Source organism: Bos grunniens, chromosome 21, assembly GCF_055505025.1.
Source record: "Bos grunniens cultivar Pamir isolate PY7600 chromosome 21, Bosgru_T2T1.0, whole genome shotgun sequence".
In the NCBI taxonomy this organism is placed as follows: Eukaryota; Metazoa; Chordata; class Mammalia; order Artiodactyla; family Bovidae; genus Bos; species Bos grunniens.
This window is the reverse complement of record NC_141185.1, coordinates 70,534,012-70,557,402: the sequence shown is the minus strand read 5'-3', so window position 1 is coordinate 70,557,402 and position 23,391 is coordinate 70,534,012. Positions and strand designations below refer to the sequence as shown.

The 23,391-nt window shown below is 37.4% G+C and overlaps 1 protein-coding gene and 2 pseudogenes across 15 annotated transcripts in view; all 3 read right to left on the bottom strand.

The window, feature by feature from the left end:
- On the bottom strand, nt 1-2,517 carry LOC147349971 (olfactory receptor 5W2-like; annotated as a pseudogene).
- A 2,277-nt stretch (nt 2,518-4,794) lies between these two features.
- On the bottom strand, nt 4,795-5,765 carry LOC147349970 (olfactory receptor 5I1-like; annotated as a pseudogene).
- A 2,893-nt stretch (nt 5,766-8,658) lies between these two features.
- The window catches only part of LOC147349969 (coiled-coil domain-containing protein 3-like), an 83,224-nt gene continuing 68,491 nt past the window's right edge, over nt 8,659-23,391 (bottom strand). For 10 of the 15 annotated variants that reach the window (XR_015150626.1, XR_015150624.1, XR_015150628.1 and 7 more), the window contains one exon: nt 18,842-21,779. The gene's annotated coding sequence lies outside the window, so the exon portion shown is untranslated. Of the gene's footprint in view, nt 9,202-18,841; nt 21,780-23,391 lie in introns of those variants that run through there. The other 5 variants (XR_015150625.1, XM_086365436.1, XM_086365438.1 and 2 more) reach the window with 1 other exon arrangement.

The following is a 23,391-nucleotide window of genomic DNA, read 5'->3' as shown; positions in this document are numbered from 1 at the left end:
TTAAAACCACCTTTTATTTTCCAGTTTTTCAGGGCCTGTTTCACATCTTTGTTCTGTAGGCTATATAACAGAGGATTTAACATGGGAATCATAAGGATGTAGAGCAATTAGGTCATTTTGTCTTGATGTGGAGAGTAGGAAGTATTTGGCCTGAAATACAAGAAAAGTACAGTTCCCTAGAAAATTGTCACAACATTTAAATGAGAGGTGCAGACGGAGAAAGCTTTGAACTTCCCCTCAGAAGAGTGGATCTTCAAGATTGATAGGATGATATAATAAGAGAAAAGGACTCCTGAAATGGTACTCAGTTCAATAAAACCAAAAATAGTGAATAACGCTATTTACCTGAATTCATTTACCTGTATATCAGAGCGGGAGAGGAGGAAAAGTGGAGGTAAATCACAGAAGAAATGGTTAATCTCATCTGACCCACAGAAACATAAGCGAAATGCTAATGTTGTGTGTATCAGAGTATGTGCCATTCCCACCAGATAAACCCCAGCCACGAGCAGGGGGCACATCCGGCTGGACACGCTGACCACATAGAGCAAGGGGCTGCTGATGGCCTTGTACTGATCATAGGCCATTAGTGCCAGCAGGAGACACTCAGAATCTGCAAAGATACAGAAGACCAAGAATTGCAGAACACAGCCATAGAAGGGGATTGATTTGCTCTTGGCAAATAGGTCCATGGTCATCTTGGGGTGAATTGCAGTGGAATAGCAGAGGACACAGAAGGAGAGGTGACTGGGGAAAAAGTACATGGATGTGTGCAGCTGGGGGTCCAGCTGGGGGTCCTAATCAGGAATATCATCCCAAGATTTGCCAAATAGACAATGAGATAAACAATTAGAACCATGGTAAGTATGGTCACTTTGTGCTCGGTGTTATCAGTAATTCCCAAGAAAATGAACCCAGTCATGGAGGAGCAATTCCCTCCACCCATTTTTCTTTGTTCTTGTCTAAGCTTTCATAAAATGATCAAGAAAAGGACTCATGGATGTGTAACACTTCTGCACATCTGCAGTATATCATAAGATAGAACACAATTCTATCTGCAATTGTCTTCATATTCAGAAAATTATACATTCATGCACCCACTCTTGAAAAAGGCATAACTGTTTTTACTCAATAAAACAAGTACCTGGTATAGAACATTGGGAAACTGAACCTAATCTAAATGTAATTTGTGAGGCATGTTACTTTCTACAAGCTTGTCTCTGAGCCTTCCTTTCTTTACTTCAGAGAATACATTTGATGAATTTACCTGTCTTCTCCTCTTCAAAATAATGTGGGTGAGACTCTAATGTTAGAGATACCTGGCTGTAAGCTTCAGGACTAAGCATTTTCTGTGAATATTCATGTGGATACAAACCAAGATAACAATTCTAATATTTCTCAAAACCATGATTGTTTTAAGAGTATCTGTATCAGTTCCAGAAATAATGAGCATACCATGGATTGATCATAATACAATAATTATGTTTCTGGTTTGGGTTTGTGTTATGTTCAGTATTTGGTGAGACATTAAACAAGTATTAATGAGCAGTTCTCTAGATGTGTATTTTTGTTTTGTCATAATATTAATTACCTTTTTGTGGGAATAATCTGGTGCCAAAGAAAGAGTCTCTTTACTCACTGAAGGGAAACATTTCTACAAACTTATTTAACACATATATTTTTATCTCTTGAGCCTCCCTGTAGCTCAGCTGGTAAAGAATCAGCCTGCAATACAGGAGACCCTGGTTCGATTCCTGTGCCAGAAAGATCCCTGGAGAATGGGTAGGCTACCCACTCCAATATTTTTGCACTTCCCTGGTGGCTCAGATGGTAGAGAATCTACCTGCAATGTGGGAGACCTGGCTTCAATTCCTGGGTTGGGAAGATCCCCTGGAGAAAAGAACAGCTACCCACTCCAGTGAAATATAAAAAAGACTTTTTCTTTATAAAATGGAAATGAGATGAGTGATAATAAATGCTGTAGGCTTCCCTCATAGCTCAGCCGGTAAAGAATCTGTCTGCAATGAGGAAGACCTGGGTTTGATCCCTGGGTTGGGAACGAGCTCTTGGAGAAGGAGATAGCTACCCACTCCAGTATTCTAGCCTGGAGAATTCCATGGACTATATAGTTCATGGAGTCACAAAGAGTCAGACATGACTGAGTGACTTTCACTTTCAATTGTTTCTGAAATATATAGACTCATCTCCATTGTGTTTTCATGCATTTATATGTGTGTCACGTATTTGTATGTGTGTGTGTCTTGGATAATATGTGAAAATTGGAATATGAATGACGTGTATATTTTTTAGACCTAAAGAATATGATATATTGTTCACATGAAGTTCAATTTTTCACAGGTTGTTATTTGTAAGATACTTTTGAAATAACTACTTTTGAAATAAAACAACAAGAACCTTCAAACTAATGTTTATACTTGGTTGTTGTTGTTTTGAGACCCCCTGGACTGTAGCCCACCAGGCTCCTCTGTCTGTGGGATCCTATATGGATCGATACAATCTGACCATGGTCAACATGAAGAATAACATAATTCAGCCCAGTTATTTAACCTGTGCCATTTTAAGACAGTGTTTATATAGCAAGTAAAAACTGAAGCAGTATGAATAGAATATAAGCAGAGGGGAAAAATGTTTTGTTGATTATTAATTATTCCTGTTACATAATTTTATGAAATCATTTTTAATGTTTTGTATTATTACATAACGCTATGTATTATTATGTAATATAGATGTTAGATTTATAGATGAAATGAAGAAAATATTTGTAAAACATTTTTGCAACAAAGAATTTGTAGCTAGACTTACAAAAATGTTTATAAATAATAAAAACACAACCCAATTAAAAATAGGGACATGATTTGAACAGATACCTCACCAACAGATATATAAATGGCAATTAAATAATGATATAATAAATAATAATAATGAAAATAATAACAAACAGCAAAAATATAAGTTATAGAAACGTATTTTGAAATCATACATGTCCTTTTATGTCTAGACTTCAAGTGACTGTTCTCTGTGGCACTTCTGAATGTCACGTCAGTTGACCGGCCATTGAAGACACAGGTTATATGCTCAGTAGCTCATTGTGTTTCTGAGGTACCAGAAAAGGATGTTCCATACTTTCAGTAATACTTCCACACATAAAAATAAAAGATAGGGAGGAAAACAAATACTCTGCTTGCAATTAACCTTTAGTCTACAAGATGCCACTTAGAAAAAGTTTTCAAATTAATTTGGATTAGATTGGGTATAGAAGGTTCTTGACTTGTTATTGGACAGCATTTAAGAAAAGGTATTTGATATTGTTTTGATTGCTTTCCTAGCACCCCTGCCTCACACCATCTTGTTGCACTTTGTATATTTTAAATGATTAAAGAAATATATGTATTTAAGATCTATCAAGTGTTTAAAATGATTCAGGCATGATTGTCAGCATTTAGTCAAACATGCAACAGTCATTGATGTACGTACTATACTCTCCTCATTTTACAGGTCAGACAATTGAGACAGAAAAAATAAGTAACTTGACCAAAGTGCAATTGACTAGTTGGGTACAAGAGATAGCACAGAAACCAAAGGAATATGGCTTCCTCCCTAATCCAGTAATTTTGTAAATGCAATCTTGTTAATGAGATATTCTACACATGAAAACACACACAGACACAATCTCTGAGGTTCTTACTATATCTTTTAAGAAAACCTATTACAATCTGTTCTAGCATTAACTCCCAGCTCCTAATGGTTGGAATTGACAGACTTTATTTTCTTGGGCTCCAAAATCACTGCAGATGATAACTGCAGCCATGAAATTAAAAGATGCTTGCTCCATGGGAAAACAGGTATGACAAACCCAGACAGCATATTAAAAAGCAGAGACATTACTTTAGCAACAAAGATCTGTCAAGTTAAAGCTATAGTTTTTCCAGTAGTCATGTATGGATGTGAAAGATGGACCATAAAGAAGGCTGAGCACCAAAGAATTGATGCTTTTGAACCGTCATGTTGGAGAAGACTCTTGAGAGTCCCTTGGCCTGTAAGAAGATCAAACCAGTCAATAACAAAGGAATATTCATTGGAAGGACTGATGCCAAAGCTAAAGCTCCAATACTTTGGTCACCTGATATGAAGAACTGACTCATTGGAAAAGACCCCATAGCTGGAAAGACTGAAGGCAGGAGGAGAAGGAGACAACAGAGGATGAGATGGTTGGATGGCATCATCAACTCGATGGACATGAGTTTGAACAAGCTCCGGGAGGTGGTGATGGATAGGGAAGCCTGGCGTGCTGCAGTCCATGGGGTTGCAGAGTCAGACACCACTGAGTGACTGAACTGAATAGTTGGAAAGTTATCCAACTATTAGTTTGCAGCAATTTTGAAACTTTTAAATGTTTCCTTTATCTGGGGGCTATTAAATGTGTTTGGCTCTGTGAAAACAAGTGTTTGATAAAATGCTTGTGTGAGAAATTGTGTATGTGCTGGCAAGGTTGTTGCAGGTTGTTAGCTACAGTTTGTCCCAGGCATTGCAGGGGTAAAGAATCCGCCTGTCAGTGCAGGATAAGCAAGAGATACAGGTTCCATCCCTGGGTGAGGAAGATTCCCTGGAGGAGGAAATGGCAACCCACTCCAGTATTCTTGTCTGGATAATTCCAAGGACAAAAGCACCTGGTGGGCTATAGTCCATGTGGTCACAAAGAGCTGGACATGACTGAGCATACACACAGCTGGAGTTTGTAATCAGGGATTTAGATGAATCCTGGAACCTTATATCTCAGGAGGGATTTAGCTTTGGTTTTAAGACTCTTTCAGCAGCATCTTTCACGTCTTTGTTTCTCAAACTATAAATCAAGGGATTCAGCACTGGGATGATGATGGTGTAGAACACTGAGATGATTTTATCAGTGTTGGGAGAATACAGGTAGCTGGGTCATGAGTAAATGAAGAGCAGAGTTCCCTGGTAGATGGCCACATGTCAGGTGAGAAGCACGGGTAGAGAAGGTCTTCTTCCTCCTGCTGAAAGAACGGATCTTTAAAACTGAGAGGAGAATGTAAAAGTAGGAGATGATGATGACGATGAAACAGATAATTTCCACTGAGCTGCCGTACGTGCAGAGAAGCCACTCATTAAGTGACGTGTCTGTGCACAATAACTTAAGCAAGGGAGGGAGGTCACAGAAAAAATGACTAATGACATTTTTATCGCAGTATTTCAGAATAAATGCAAAGGATGTGTGCACCAGGGAACTCGTATTGCCTCCGAAGTATGACAAGATGATCAACCATATGTAGATACCCTGAGACATCATAGCCGTGTACAGTAAAGGGTTACAGATGGCAACATAGTGGTCATACGCCATGGCAGCCAAGATAAAGGATTTGGTATCTGCGAAAGTACAGAAGAAATAGAACTGCAGGGCACAGCTGTGATAGGAAATTGACTTGTTCTGAGAGAGGAGGTTGACAAGCATATTGTTAACGATGACTGAAGAATAGCAAAGGTCTACAAAGGATAGGTTACTAAGGAAAAAATATGTGGGGGTATTTTTGATCCGTTTGATCCATTGATCCGTTTGAAGGTGCGGATCAACCCTGATTAACATCATCAATCCAATGCTCCCCATTAAAATCATAGAGTACAAAGTCGGAAACAGGAGAAACAGGACAATCTGCAGTTCAGGATGAGTTGGAAACCCTAACAATAAATTCTGTTACCAAGGTACAGGTTCCATCTAAAAAGTCCATATTCTGTGCTGTTTTCTTCTTATGAGAATTCTAACATCCTAAGATGCTATGTTGATAGAAAGAGAAAAAGAATAGATATAGTTATAAGGTTATTTTATTGTTTCAACAAAAAAACAAGCAATCAAGTCAAGAGTCCCAGACCAAAGTGAAAGTGAAAGTGAAAGTGAAGTCGTGTCTGACTCTTTGTGACCCTGTGAACTGTAGCCTGCCAGGCTCCTCTGTCCATGGGATTCTCCAGGCAAGAATACTGGAGTGGGTTGCCATTTATATCTCCTTCCAAATATAAGTTATGAGAAACATATTTCAGAATTTAGTATCTTTATCTCATGGTTGATAGTTTTATTTTGTTTGTTTGATTAATAGCTAGTTCTTCCACTGGACAGACATGTGCAGATAACATCTCTTATTTCTTACCTTTTTTAATTCTCAAGTATAGACCTCTAGCTAGTACAGAGGATTGGATGAATAATGAAGTAATAAACGAAATGATGATAAAAGGAAAAATATATCTGTTATTAAAAGTATGTTAACTTGAGTACATCTTGCAATGATAATTCTAGAACAATGTACTCCTTCTGTCCAGTATTTAATAGATAGTAGTGTGTTGCACTCTTGACTGTAATTAGACTGATGCAATGAGATATACTTCAGCTATTAAAAAAATAATAAAAGCAAAAATAATATTAGTGAAATGAAAGCAAATGTCAGTAAACATCAGCTGAGAGCATGTTTTAGACAGGGAGGAGTTTAAGGCAATTCCTTAAATCCTATCAAGATACTAAGTCAAGGAGATTAAAGTGATTAACTGCTTTTCTCTTTGGCATTCTTTATCATTCTTGGCTTCTAGTAAGCACAGCATAAATATTAGATGACTGAGTAAAGTGGGCAAAAAATTAGTATTAAGTTAACTTCTCATCTTTAAAAATCACTCTATATAGCCTCCTCACTAATTATATATGTGAACAAACACAAATAGCTGTGTTTAACTTTTATCCTAATATAATTCAGGATAATTGAGTCTAAGAATTTTGTCAATTTCTGTTTCTGTAATCTCAGAGATTTTCTGGAAGCAAGGAGAATTTGAACATGACTTTGAAATATAAGACTTTTTATTGTAACCTTGAAAGATGACTTTGAAATCTATAAAACAAGCAAGTGAAACCTCCAATGAGCTTTGCTACTAGTGCCACAGTTGGCTAGAACAAATGGTTGGGGTAATTCTCTCACTTATATAAAATTACTGAGACAGCTACAGGGCTAAGAACTTCATTGTTGTAATATCATCTAATTACTAAAAGTATGCTATACCATAGGCACAGAAAAGTCTAAGAGAATTAGAAGGGTTAGGATGCTGTCTTATGTTATTACCTCAAAGAGTGTGAATGAGATGCAGTACCTTGTTAAAATAGTAGTTAATTTATTCTTATTTTGCCTGTTTTCAAGGTAATCAGAGTGTTAAGAAATGAAAGACCTAAATTTAGAGTTAATAAGCATTTGGTTAGAATCTCATATTAGCCACCTGGACTGTATGACCCTGAACAGTTGTGTGTGTGTGTGTGTGTGTGTATAATACATATATATATATATAGAGAGAGAGAGAGAGAGAGAGAGAATCTGCTATACTTAATACATATACTATATGTATATTATTACATATAACATTATATATATATATTTAAAATTTTACTATAATAATGACAACAGTATTTCACATGGTTTCTCTGTCAGGTTAAATTAGGAAAACTATCTATCTATACTTTTTTGCTGTCTCACTTTAGATAGACTGGCACATAATAGGTAAAGAGTGAAGATTAGTTTCAATTACTCCACTGCTATCTACTCAGCAGTAAAGAATCCATTTGTCAAAGCAGGAGATGTGGGTTCAATCCCTGATCTGGGAAGACCTTCAAGAGAAGGAAATGGGAACCCACTCCAGTATCCTTGCCTGGAGAATCTCATGGACAGAGAAGCCTGATGGGCTTCAGTCCATGGGGTCACAAAGAGTCGGACATGGCTTAACGACTAAACAACAAAAGAAACAACCCCACTGCTCTCACTTATCCCTAGCTAATAATTAGAACTATGTCACCAGATTTTTTAAATAATAGTTATCATTTATATAATGATTGTGATGTGAAATGCAATATTCTAAACACTTTACATATAATTTATTTACTTGTCACACAAAAGTACACTCACAAAGTTTCACAGCAGTTGCTGTTACTGTCGTCTTTCTCTTACAGTTGAGGGAGCTAAAGCACAGAGAGCTGGAGAGCTAAGATGTGATGAAAATAGGATTGGAGCCCAGGCTCCTGCCTCCAAAACTTCAAGACAGATTGGCTGTGTAAGCTAGATTCTCATTATTGATTCTGTATGTTGCATTGGGACATTGAAGCTTAATGTTCTGAGTCACTCTATAAGTAGTTGACAGGTATAATTCAAATTCAGATATGTGTGAAGTCAAAGTTCATGAGGACAACCATGAAGGTGGTTAGAGAATTAACAGTGCAGCCTCCGTGAGACAGGCTGTGGTGCAGACTTGCTGAAGACAGTGCAGAATGACTCAGTTATTTCCTGAAAACACAGTCCATTACTCTTGGGGATTCACAGAGAGCATCCCTTCCAATAGACTAAGAAGGATTTCCCTGGTGGCTCAGCCCTTAAAGAATCTACCTACAATGCAGGAGACCTGAGTTTGATCCCCGGTCAGGAAGATTCCCTGGTGAAAGAAATGGCAACCCATTCTAGTATTCTTACCTGGGAAATCCAATGGACAGAGGAGCTGGGTGGGGCCACAGTCCATGAAGAGTTGAACACGACTTAGTAACTAAATCACCTCTACCACCACCACCACCATCCATGTAGACAAACGTGAGTGAGAAGAGAAGCATGAGGGAGGGGAAAAGTCAGAGATGAGAGTGAATCTTGGATTCTTGCTTTGATTGGGAATGACCAAAAAGATTCAATCAAACTGACGTGATTTGCTAAATTTTTCATAAATGTATAGCAAAACAATGTTAGAATAGAAAATAAATTAATTGAAACTATCATGTTTTAGTTGGCTACATGCTAGCCAATCATGTTTCAGTTTATTTCTGTTAACAAAAAAAATTATTTAAACAAGGTAAGTGTCTCAGATCCCTGTAGAAGCTATAGAAGAATGACACGGGTAAATTTATTTGTGGGTAATATGCTAATACATATGATTTTGTAACTATTGTGACACATGTCAGAGGTCTCAGATCCATAAAAGTCTATTTTTGCATCAATAAAGCCAATCTGGTAAACACAGAAGCTACTTACCAAAGAAGGAGACATTTTCCTATTACCTAGATGAATAATTTCACCAATAGAACCAAGGACTTTTATATACATTCTCAAGTCATTAGGGACCCAATAACTGAAGGTTCCAAACATGTTCATTTCCAAGAGATTCCTAGGGAATAATTAGTAGGTTATTGTGAATTATTATTTTGAAACAGCTTCATAATTATAATAGCAATTCTGTTAGTGTTAGTTTGAAGAGGCAATTTTTACTCTCAGTAATATTGTGGTTGTTTTTTTTCTGACACTTGAAATCCCACTAGAGTCCTACACTCTAATACTGTAGAGGTTCTTTTAAATAGTTGATATATTTTAAAATGTAGCTCTCATTTAAAGTATTTCAAAAACCACATGGAAGTTCCTAAAAATGTTACTTGATGCCCTCAGCACTGAAATGTAATATTTTTTGTTGCACTGAAGGGTGAGACCCATGGAGGGTGCTATAGAACCTGTTACTGTAGGTGCCTTCTGAGGAGACGAAAGGACTTTATTTAAAAAAAATTATCTATCTACCTATCTATCTATTTTTGGCTGTGCAGGATCTTCCTTGCTGTGCATGGGCTTTCTCTAGTTGCAGAGAGTAGGGCTACTTTCTGTTGCAGACCATAGGCTCTAGACCATGGGCTCTAATATCATAGGTTCAGCAGTTGTGGTGCACAGCTTAGATGGAATGTGGCTTGTGGTTATCTTCCTGGACCAGGGATTGAACCCATGTCCTCTGTAGTGGCAGGTGGACTCTTAACCATTGGACCACCAGGAAAGTCCCAGAAGGACTTTTAAATAAGAGTCATATGCCTGAGAGCATCAAAGGGAGGCAAAACCATCCCAGTTACTAAATACAGTTTTTCATCATCAACTTGATTGTTCTTATGTGCGTTTTGTATGACGGTTTCACTAAAACAATATTTCAGCTGCTCTCAGAAAAACTTTCAGAACTTTTGGTGATTACACAGTACTAGAGTACCCTTGGAGAAGGCGATGGCACCCCACTCCAGAAATCTTGCCTGGAAAATCCCATGGATGGAGGAGCCTGGTAGGCTGAAGTCCATGGGGACGCTAAGAGTCAGACACAACTGAGCGACATCACTTTCACTTTTCACTTTCATGCATTGGAGAAGGAAATGCAACCCACTCCAGTGTTCTTGCCTGGAGAATCCCAGGGACGGAGGGAGCCTGGTGGGCTGCTGTCCATGGGGTCGCACAGAGTCGGACACGACTGAAGTGAATTAGCAGCAGCAGCAGCAGAGTACACAAACTGGGAAATTTGCATGGCTACAAACACAGAGCTGTTTTCCCTTCACAGCATTTGCCAAATTTTAAATTGCTTGGAGTGGGGGGTTAAAGATATGTCAAAAACCTCTGAAACACAAGAATAGACAATTCTATATTTTTGTGCTGAAGAGACTGAGAAAGCTCAAGTATTTATGTGAGTACCTAGTACTAGTATGAGGGGTGAACTGGAGATACAGTGCATGTTGCCAAAACCAAAAGAATCAGTTTTCTATTGAATGGAGCTTATCACTCTTAATTGCATCAGAAAAATAACTGAAGCTTCATTGATTTGAGAAATCCTGTAGAACATCTTTGTAGTCTGTATGGCATGTAATAAACAAATTACTAAGCATGATAACAGGAAAGATTTTATGCCCATACAAGAGGGAAAATTCCAAAAGCAAATACACATTGAACCAAAATTGGAGTTGGCAAGTAAGAATTTAAAAATAATTCTAAAAACATCCTAAAGAAAATTGTCAAAAAAAAAAATTGAAAATGACAAAAGTTGGGAGGCATTCTGCAAATGATTGGAAACCTTAGAAAATAAAATAGAATTGAAAAATACATCTAAATTAGAAACTTACTGAATGGATTTATTGATACATTGAATTTTTAAAAGCAAAGAATTGGATGAAAAGTGACAAGGTAAAAAGGGTTTGTATTAAGGATCTTTGGTTTGGAACTTGGCAACTAATGTGGTAAAGGAGGTCATCAAGAAAATATACGCTACTTCCACTCAAATACTTAAATGCTCACCATGAACCAGCCTTAAGAAAGCAGACTTTCCTAGCAAATGCTCTTTCACATTGGCACTGCTTGAGAGGAATGAACTTTAAAAGGTCAGGATGGGGAACACATGTATACCTGTGGCGGATTCATTTTGATATTTGGCAAAACTAATACAATTATGTAAAGTTTAAAAATAAAATAAAATTAAAAAAAAAAAAAGAAAAAGAAAAGGATGAAACTCAAAAAAAAAAAAAAAAAAGTGTTTCCCATGTACTGTAGATCCTAGAATTCTTACATCTTTCAGACAATAGATGGCACCAGAGACAACTATCTAATCTAGTCACTATGCCTCTGAGTCAGTCCTGAAAAATAAACTTTCAGTGTTCTTAAAGATTTTTGTGTAATTGAGATTTCCAATTATGTTAGTACTCTGTTTCTCACTGTATATATATGGTTTTTTTTTTTCCAGAAATTTAAATTTTCTTTTAAGAAATTCTCTCATTCCCTGATAAGTTGATAACACTCCTCTCTGTGCAGGAAACTGTGACTCTCAGGTTCCAGTAACCCATCATCAAACAAAAAGTCCTGATTCTTCTCATCCTTGGTATCAACACCCAGATATTCTTGTTGTTGTTTAGTCTCTAAGTCATGTCTGACTCTTTGCAACCCCATGGACTGTAACCCACCAAGCTTCCCTTTCCATGGAATTCTCTAGGCAAGAATACCGGAGTGGGTTGCCATTTCCTCCTCCAGGGGATCTTGCTGACCCAGGGATCAAACCTGGGTCTCCTGCACTGTAGGTGGATTCTTTATCATTGAACCACTGGGGAAGCCCTGATATCCCAATAAGTTGAATTAACTTTAAGGCAGGTCAGTAAAATACAATTGAATTAAAGTTGAACTCATGTTCTAGAATAAGCATCAAACTATTTCTTATAGTCTCACATATAGGGCTTTTCATGGGAGGCTGTGAGACAACTAGATCTCAATACCCACCAGTCAGAATTTCAAATATTTATATAGAGGTCTTGACCAGCTTCAAGCATGTATACTGTCCAGATGGTCTCAACAGCAAGTTGCTCTCTCAAGACTGCTTGTGTGGTCTTTGGAAATATCTCTCATTGAAGGAATGATGGACAGAATGCACATTCTAAAGACAAGGGAGAGGGTGAGGTGCATGCAGGTCCAGTGTGCCAGTCAACCAAATGTCACCTTCTCCAGATGACCTCCTCTCATGGTCCTAAATGAATCTGCCAAATAAGTCCCTTTATGTGCATAGTCATAGGTTGCTTCAGTCATGTCCGACTCTTTGTGACCCTCTGGACTGCAGCTCACCAGACTCCTCTGTCTATGGGACTCTCTAGGAAAGAACACTGGAGTGGATTGCCATACTCTCCCCCAGGGGATCTTCCTGACCCAGGGACTGAAACTGCATCTCCTGCAGCTCAGCAGGCAGACTCTTTACTGCTGAGCCACTGGGGAAGCCTGAATCCCTTTATACACAGTGTCATATCCATATTTCCAGAAGGAGTTGAATGCAGTTAATATCTTGAAAAAATTGTATGAGGTGGCTGAGCTACCCTATAAGTAGTCAAGTAAAGTATCTTGTGTCCCTTTAGAGGTGATAGCAAACTTCCTCTGAAAGGCAGTTGAAATAGGCACTGAACAGAATATATTAGCTAAATCTGGCTGCAGAAGACTTGACACTTGCTGATGGAATGAAGTCAGTAATTTCATTGCTATTGCCTAGTCAAGGCTATGGTTTTTCCAGTGGTCATGTATGGATGTGAGAGTTGGACTGTAAAGAAAGCTGAGCACCGAAGAATTGATGCTTTTGAACTGTGGTGTTGAAGAAGACTCTTGCGAGTCCCTTGGACTGCAAGTAGATCCAAACAGTCCATCCTAAAGGAGACTAGTCCTGGGTGTTCATTGGAAGGACTGATGCTGAGGCTGAAACTCCAGTACTTTGGCCACCTCATGCCAAGAGTTGACTCATTGGAAAAGATTCTGATGCTGGGAGGGATTGGGGGCTATTTTCACCTCTCTATTCTGTTTTCCATTATTATCAATTCAAAAATTTTATTGTTCCTGTAAATATTTTGTAAGCCACTTAAAATTGTTTTGGGGATAAAGACAGTTAATTTTAAAATGATGATCTTCCAGTGGTATTTCCAAATCATGTTTGTCTTTGATGTTATGCATATTTAGCCCTTTTACTATAAAACCTAATCAGTGAGCTGACCATTGGGTATTATGGGATACTATTTATTTTTTAAAAGTGTGTATTTCAATGTAATGTCTATAAAAGCAACAGTCATTTTTTAAATATATAATTTTTGTTTTTATTCATTTATTTATTTTAGTTTGGCCACAAGGCATGTGGGATCCTATTTCCCAGGCTAGGGATCAAATCTGGACCCTTGCAGTGGAATCAGGGAGTCTTAACCACTGGACCACCAGGAAAGTCCCAGTAGTCATAATTTTTATTCAGATTTTCCAACTTGGACAAAAGAGTCATTAAGCTGATCTTTCTGTCCAGGAACACCCAAGAGGTAAGAAGTAGGTACATCTGGCACTTAGGTTTCAGCTAGGAGTTCTAACTAGAATGCTCACCCCTCACATACTTACTGCATGTAAGAAATATCAGCCACAATTATCTCCGCGATCTTCCTAAATTACTCACATCTTTGATAATTGCTGTTGTTCTGCTGGTCCCATTTAATTCATTTATTCTTGTGGTTTTTTTGTGTGTGTATGTTGTTTATGTGAATGTGAATATGTTGAGCTGAGGTTGTCCATCTTCATTAAGTACTTGTCCTTTGCTATAGCTAGATTTTAAGCTTCTTGTGATAGTCTATACATCTTTCTATGGAGTATATAGTATATTTTCTCACAAAAGCAATTTCTTAATTTATTGAATAAATTAAAATGAGTCAACTTGATTGTTTCTCTACAATAGACCCCAAGATGTAAGCGAGGCTTTCTACCCAAAATTCAGAACAACCTCCTATACCCTCTTGTTTTATTTACTTATTTAATTCAGTGTAGACTGTAGTACTTGGATACTGATTAAAATTGCTTGTTGAAAGAATCATCAGTCTTTTTAGACCAGTACAGTTCAAGTGCAGAGGGTGTGTGTGTCTAGAAATTATACTCTTTTCACCCATTCTTGTAGCAGTTGCAAATTACATCATTGTTTTCAGTATATCAAACATAACTTCCATGGTTATGTGCTAACTAATTTGAAAGTTCACAGAGATGAAGCCACTGCAAAGAAGAGACATGCCTATATCCATATTCTAACAGTTTTAAGTGAGGACGAGGGTCAACATTTCAGCTACGAAAGTGTAGACACACATATAGGGCAGAAGGAACAGTCCATCCAACACTTGAGCACCCTGGGGAATTCCTTTTCCCTAGGAAAAGGAAAGCTGAACATGAATCTACTATACCAGCTACAATATTTCAGGCTGCTTATATATATTTATATTTTACATATAATATATATTAAGGATCAGAAGGTATTTAAACTTATTATTATAGAATTCTCCCAATGAAAATGTGATTTTAAAAAATATAAAAATGCTTTGACTGAGTCTTTAAAATGATCAGAAACAGGGGTCTGATAGATGACGTTATTAAGATATGATTTTATGTGTATAAGACTATGAAACAGTGCCTATTTTTTTCATTACCTTATCCTGACACCTTTATCCATGTTTATTCACCTATTTAGAGTGTAATACTTGGATACTGATTAAAATTGCTTGTTGAATGAGCCATCAGTCTTTTCAGTCCATTATGCGTCATGCCCTACATTTGATGAGTTAACCTCTGCCTTCAGAAACTACTGTCAGTTTTTTTTTTTTTTCTTTTATTGTATCTTCTTTTTATATAAGGTCTTCTCTCATTTTTTGGACTTCTGTCTAAATTATTCCTTTCTGTTCAAGTAGGATAGTACATTTGAATATCCCTAGGTCAAGAAGATCCCCTGGAGAAGGGAATAGCTACCCACTCCAGTATTCTTGCCTGGACAATTCCATGAACAGAGGAGCCTGGTGGGTTACAGTCTATGGGGTCACAAAGAGTCAGACATCCCTGAGCTACTAACACTTTCATTTTTTCACACAGGGTAGTACATTTGAAAGTCATATGGAAACTCAGGTTCAAAAAGTAGCCAGAATAAGTCAAAAAACAGAACTTGCAATAAAAAATACAGTGTTCTTAATTTACTGAAATATATTTTTATTCTTAACTTTGCTCTTCTTTGTCAAATGGAGCAAGATTTTATGAATCTTAAGCGGAATTATCAATGTAAAATCATATTTAAAGTAAGAAATGTTAAAGCTATTCAAATCCTATCCAAGTTACACTTAGTTTATAAACTCAATCTCATCAAAATTTTTCTTCTCAAATCTTCCAATGTCGCTGCTGGTTTCCAACTTCTGGAAACCTTTAGATAGCATGACTACTACACTCAGAAAGAAGAGCCACTAAATTGTTCAGGTTATGTAGCCACTTTTGTTTTTATCCAAATAACTCATGTTTGCTTTTCTGGTCTTTCCACTATGTGAGGATTATAATAAGCATGTACATTATCTATCATTAAAATGTACATGGTGCTATTGAAAGCAAGTTTGTAAAATCAAATTGAAGATAGGAAATAGAAGTCTAAAACTGGTGACTCCGGAAGTCTAATTCCTTGTGTGCTGCAGTCCATGGGGTCACAAAGCGTCGGTTACAACTGACCAACTGAACTGAATGGAACTGAATTCCTATTTGAAGCTTCTAAAGATTAAAATTAAAGCATACCAAAATCTCTTTCATATTGTCAGATTCAGTTACCATAAAAGTTATTTTTAACAAACAGGATTTGATGTAAACAGGGTGAAAAATCCTTTTAATAAAGTTCATTTACTATCTTATTCCTTAGTTATATACAATTAATTTTAATGAGATATCACAAGATTTAATACATGCAAACTTCTTAAATACATACTTAACACATAGCATCACTTAATAAAAGTTGGCATTTAAATTATTATGATAGTGATGCAGAAGTTGGTAAACTTTGGTATACTGGCCCACAATATTATAAAGTACTTTTGTAATTTTTTATTTGATAATATAATGATGTGGGTCAGAAAAGTAAAAAGGCTATCTGAATCAGAGTTTTGAAATTAAACAACAATAACAACAAAAGTTTCCTTCCTAAATTTTCTGAAATGAGTGTTTTTTGCCTGATGTTACATATAAACAGGTACATTTAAAACTAAATTCAACACTGGACCAAAATGAGGCATGCTCACCTGTTTAGATTCAAGTTAAATATAATGCTTACCTTTATTAATTGAGTTTTTGAGTTAAAAGCTGATAGAAACTGTAAAAGGTTTATATATATATATATATATATATATATATATATATATTGTTTTTGTTTTTTTTTTGGCAGTTAGGTAATTCATGATACCAAGAATTTGATACCAGGTTTAACTGCCCTCTAAAATATCTTCTATCTTCATAACAATTAGGGCTCTTTAAATACGAATTATTCTTACCCTCGGGATCAGCTTCTTCCCCAGGTCACTTTCTAATTGAGCTAAACCTTTCTGCCTGCCACTCAAGAAGTTTGGTGCAACAAGTAAAACCAGACCTGTCTACACCACATGTTCTCTACATTCTTTATATCTCTTGCTGATTTTTGTAATTACTAAGAAATATAAACATTGCAAAACAATAATTCATGATGCTATATTATTTTTATAAAATAAAGATGGTCTAAAAAGATGTTAATATACACTGTCTTACAGGGAATTTTGTTTTTCTGACAGTAAGTGTTCTACAGTAAGAAATCCAGGACTGTCAGGGCATCTGTGTCATCTTCAATACAGATCTTCCATCTCTACGTCCACATGAGTCAGATAGTCCTCACCACTTCCCAGACTACAGGGGGATACAGAGGAACGCTCACTCACTCCTTTTCAGATGTACAAACTGGAAACAGAATACTGAATTTCCAGGCATGACCCCTCATGTCAACATTAGTTACAATATCAGGCTAAACTGGAAGAGAGGACAGAAATATTTCTAGCTGTGCTGCCGTGTGTCCAGCCAAGACTCCTATTTCTATCAACTGCCCTCAGTTGTCACAGACTAAAGCTCTAAGAAGTTACTGTATTCTCTCCCCAGGTAAGCATGCCCTTAAGTTAATTGTGGCAACTCTTGGTACAGTGATTATAAAGTAATAGAACTGTATTTTTTGTAGCACACCCTACAAACACACATAGACGCCAACTCACAAAATGCAATGGAGAAGAATATTAGATTTAACTAAGGCAATGGCACCCCACTCCAGTACTCTTGTCTGGAAAATCCCATGGTCAGAGGAGCCTGGAAGGCTGCAGTCCATGGGGTCGCTGAGGGTTGGACACGACTGAGCGACTTCACTTTCACTTTTCACTTTCATGCATTGGAGAAGGAAATGGCAACCCACTCCAGTGTGCTTGCCTGGAGAATCCCAGGGATGGGGGAGCCTGGTGGGCTGCCATCCATGGGGTCGCACAGAGTTGGACATGACTGAAGCGACTTAGCAGCAGCAGCAGCAGCATACGGAGTAGGAATAGATTTATACTCTTATGAAGATTAATACTTAAAGAGATAATTTAGAAATTTGATGCCCTGCATTGAAAGCTGTTCAAAAGTTATATATATACACACCGATTTTGAATTATACCATTTTGTAATTTGTTTTATTTAACTCTAACAATTGAAATACATGTTTAGCATAATCTCATTTTTGTTTTCATTTGCATTTTGATAATGACTAATGACAGTGACTATCCTTTATGTGATCATTTGACTTCTGCTTATCTCCTTTAGTAAAGAATCTATTTAAGAGTTTCTATATTTAGTGAACATTTAGGTTACTTCCATGTCCCAGCTGTTGTAAATAGTGCTGCAGGTCCATGTGTCTTTTTGAATTGTGGTTTTCTCAGGTATATGCCCAGTAGTGGAATTCTTGAGTCAATGGCAGTTCTACTCTTTTAGTTTCTTAAGGAACCTCCATACCTGTCTGCACAGTGGCTATATCAATTTAAGTTCCCACCAACAGTGCAAGAGGGTTCCCTTTTCTCCGTACCTTCTCTAGCGTTTCTTGTTTGTAGATTTTTGATGATGGCCAGAGAGCTAGTGGGAGCCTGCTGTAAAGCACAGGGAGCTCAACTCAGTGCTCTGCGGTGACCTAGATGATGGGATATCAGGAGTCGGAGGGAGGGGAAGTATGCAAACATATAGCTAACTCACCTCACTATACAGTAGAAACTAGCACAGTACTGAATAACAGTGATACTCCAATGAAGGAAAAAAGAAAAACCTTGTACATTGATGTTAGATTGCTTCTTTTCTTCCTGTTGCTTTTGAGACTTCTTTGCATAATCTTTCTATATATTTCTTATTTGAAAGTCACACATTTGGTAAAGAATCTGCCTGCAATGCAGGAGACCTCATTTGATTCCTGGGTTGGGAAGATTCGCGGGAGAAGGGATAGGCAACCCACTCCAATATTCTTGGGCTTCCCTTGTGACTCAGCTGGTAAAGAATCTCCCTGAAATGAGGGAGACCTGGGTTCGATCCCTGGGTTGGGAAGATCCTCTGGAGAAGGGCAAGGTTACCCACTCCAGTATTCTGGCCTGGAGAATTCCATGGACTGTAGAGTCCACGGGGTCACAAAGAGTCAGACACAACTGAGAGACTTTCACTTTCATTTTATATTTGTGAAGACAATTAGGACAACTGACTCCTCCTTTAGAGACCTTTCAAAAACATTTTGCTGACTTTATCTTAATGATAAAATTTTAGATGTAGGAGTTTATTAGGACTGTATGAATATTCAAAACAAAAATAGATTGAAAACAGATCAGTGCAGATACAGGTATTATTAACAATGTCTCTTGAAATCATTTTTATCTTTGGGCTACTATTTCAAGTAATGATGAAGGGGTCATACTTGTCATGAACCAAGTTATAAGAAAAGTTCAAGGCCTGCAGGTTTAACAATGCTTTTACATGTCAGAATTATACAACAACAAAATTGATTATAAAATGAAGTATTATTTAAAATGTAAGGGATTTGTCTAACAACTGCTTTCAGATCATCAAATTCCTAGCTGTGGAATATCATAATTATGAAAGCCACACTTACAGAAGCATGCAATTCTTTTCTGTGAAATATCAAGAGATCATTCCAGGGCCTTTCTTACTATTCTTCCCATTGACATTGTGGATACATTAAATTCTTGCAAAATGCTTATGAAATGTGTCTATATTCACAGCTATCTACATCCACAGAAGTTCAGAAATCGGATGAAGTTGGGTTGAACGCATGCACAGAAAAGAAAAGCACACTTCCCTTGGAACATCCAAAATGTCAGTCATAACACACACATTAAAAGTATTAAAAACTGATATTATTCAGCTGCTAAAAAGAATGAAGTGATGTAATTTGAAGCAACATGGATGGAATTAGAGATTGTCATACTGAGTGAAGTCAGACATAGAGAAATATCGCATGATATCATTTACATGCAGAAATTTAAAAAGAAAAGATGTGACGAACACACTGCTATACTTAAAATGGATGTTGAATAAAGACCCACCTACTGCACAGGGAGTGCTGCTCAATATTATGTAACAATGTAAAAGGGGAGAGAGTTTGAAACAGAAAAGGTACATGTATATGTATAATTGAATCACTTGCTATACACATGACATTTGGTGAATTTAGGGAACAGCACTATTTCCATGACGTTGTGATTCCTGCTTTCCTAAATTTCAGAAACAAAACTGATATCATCATCTTTATCATCACTATTATAATCCTCATCCTAGATTACATTACAGACTATATATAAAAGTATATAAACATACTAAACATTTAATTAGAAGGTATATATGCATATAGACACTATGAATAAAATGCATAAATAACTAAACCTCGTACTGCCTACATATTAAAGGAAGCAAATAGACTTGAGACATGAACTATAACTAGCTTCACCATGGGAGCTAACATTGCCTTAACACGTGTGGGCAATTATAACTAAAACAACAAAAGAGCATACTGTCCAAAGCACTGCCAGCAGACGTAATCTCTAAATGAGCTGTTGAGTGTGTGTGTGTGTGTGTGTGTGTGTGTGTGTACGTGTGCGCTCAGTCGTATTTGACTCTTTGGGGCCGCTGGACTGTAGCCCACCAGGCTCCTCTATTCATGGAATTTCACAGGCAAGTAGACTGGAGTGAGTTGCCGTTTCCTGTTCCAGGGGATCTTCCTGACCCAGGGATCGAACTAGTGTCTCTTGCATCTCCTGCATTGGCAGGCAGATTCTTTACCACCGTGCCATCTGAATGGAATTGGGAGGATACCTGTTAATGATTCTATTGACAGATGCTCATTTTCCTTGTGAATGTGAGTTCAAAGGTTTAAAAATTATATCACTTATAGAAGGTTAAAACTATGGAGGATTAGACAAGGCACACTAATGTAAAAACAATTGTGGAAACTTTGTGCCATTCTGAAAAGAACTAACATTTTCTTTACATTAAAAATGCATATATTTTATTTTTAAATTATGAATTAGCATTGGGGTAGTTTGGAAGGCAGTGATGAAATAATTCAAAGCAGATTATTTTGGGGTCAAAATTGCTACATATAATATAGAAATATGTACAAAGTAAAAGTGTTGAGACAAACAGGGAGATTCTTCTATAACATGCAGTTAGGAAAAGTACTCAGTACATGAAAGATTTTCTTTTGCTATGATGATTGAAGTAATTGCTCATGAGGGTACAGTGGGCTAAATAAACATACTCCTAGTGTTTATTGATTTTATTGGTTCAGTGATTCAGAAAGCAATTTTAAAGGTTAAAAAAAAGCAGAAGTTTAAAACAATTATTGTCGATGTGAAGTGAATTAAATGTGAATTATAAAATTAAAGTGGAATTATTGTTATAGTGGTGCTTATATAATCTGATAATTCAAAGAACAAGAGGATCAACTTAAAATTTTAAAAATTGAACAAGACAACTTAAACATAATTCAAGAGGATGGTACCAGTTCTAAACCACAATATTTTCTTTTCCTCCTAGTAGTCTTGTTTTATACCAATTGGTCTTATAAATGAAAGGATTCTCTAGTGAGAATCATTCTGATAGGTCAATTTGGTGATAACTGTGATGGAAACGGAAATATTTAAAGGGAGAAACAAGTGCCCCCTTCCTTCCAGAAAACTACCAAACCAACTGCTCTAAGGGAAGTAGAGGAAACACATAAGCTGTATAGATCCAAAACATACTTTACAATGAGGTGAATTCAAGCACATGACAGATGAACAAATTAGCCTGCAAAAATTGGTTGACTTACTTTAATTTCTCTACAAGATCCTGTCTCGCCCTTTCTTCAATCTCCCGTTTATACTGCTCTACTTCACTGTGTTCTATCATATTCATTTCTATATGACTTCTGAGGTTCACTACTTCTTGCTCCAACTTCTTTTTATTCTTCTCTAGTTTTTCACATTTCTTTTGCATTCCTTTCATAGATAATAACTCCTCTCGAAGAACTTGATTTTTTGCATCCAGGTGCAGACCTTTTGAAGATGCAGTTTCCAGCTCTGCTGTAAGATCATCAATCTGCAAGAATAAAACAATACTGTTTGGTAATGAGGCAAGTGCACTGAGCACAGCCTAACTCAAACCCAGGATCAAATAGATATGATGGTATTTGTATTGTAGAATGTAGAACCAGGGATTACTCAGAGAATCAAGAAAGAAGTTCAAACCACCAAGAATCACAAAATATATTCTTCACTGTCATCATTTTTGTCACACAACATTTGCACTTGATTTTACATTCTTTTCTTTTTTTTCTCCATAAAATGACTACAAGTCACCTCTTAGTAGAATGTCTCTTACTCCTTCCCCCCATCTTAATGCCCCATGTTTTAAAGAAATTTGAGGGATACTGTATTGAGTTATCTAGGGCTGAGTTAATAAACGCTTCCCAAAAGAAGATTGTGAAAATAAGACTCTCATTAATAAATCTTATAAATATGGATTCTAATCCCATGTATTTTTCTGAACTATGAATCAGATCAAATCAGATCAGATCAGTCGCTCAGTCGTGTCCGACATTTTGTGACCCCAAGAATCACAGCACGCAAGGCCTCCCTGTCCATCACCAACTCCCGGAGTTCACTCAGACTCACGTCCATTGAGCCAGTGATGCCATCCAGCCATCTCATCCTCTGTCGTCCCCTTCTCCTCTTGCCCCCAATCCCTCCCAGCATTAGCGTCTTTTCCAATGAGTCAACTCTTCACATGAGGTGGCCAAAGTACTGGAGTTTCAGCTTTAGCATCATTCCTTCCAAAGAAATCCCAGGGCTGATCTCCTTCAGAATGGACTGGTTGGATCTCCTTGCAGTCCAAGGGACTCTCAAGAGTCTTCTCCAACACCGCAGTTCAAAAGCATCAATTCTTCGGCACTCAGCCTTCTTCAGAGTCCAACTCTCACATCCATACATGACCACAGGAAGGGTGGCCGAGAGGAGATACCCAGCGTCCGAAGTCAGGGCAGCGACGAGTGGAGTTACCCCACGTCGGAGGTCAGGGGCGGCAGCTGGGAGGAGATACACCACGCCCTTAGGCCCGAGGCCAGGGGCCGCGGCAGGGAAGAGCAACCCCACACCGTGGTTGCGCGGGCACAGGAGGGCCTAGAGGAGCTATCCCACATTGAAGGTCAGGAAGGGCGGCGGTGAGGAGATACCCCTCGTCCAAGGTAAGGAGTATTGACTGCGCTTTGCTGGAGCAGCTGTGAAGAGATACCCCACGCCCAAGGTAAGAGAAACCCAAGTAAAATGGTGGTGTTGCAAGAGGGCATTAGAGGGCAGACACACTGAAACCATACTCACAGAAAACTAGTCAATCTAATCACACTAGGACCACAGCCTTGTCTAACTCAATGAACTATGAATAGTTTTTGCTAATTTGAGCTGCATTCCAAAGAAAAATAATTCAAAAGGTTAAAGAAATCCCATCTCCTAATAGCTTAGTGAGATGATCCACACATTTTTCTGAACAACAATAACAACAAAAAATGCCTCATTTTTGTAACCATTTGTTACTTTTAACAGAACAGAACATACCAAACAAAACAACAAACAAAATTTGCGGGAATTTCAGTAACACCGAGTTGCAAAGAACTTTCCTTTAGACAGAATGATTACTTGGTAAGTCGAAGTGAGTG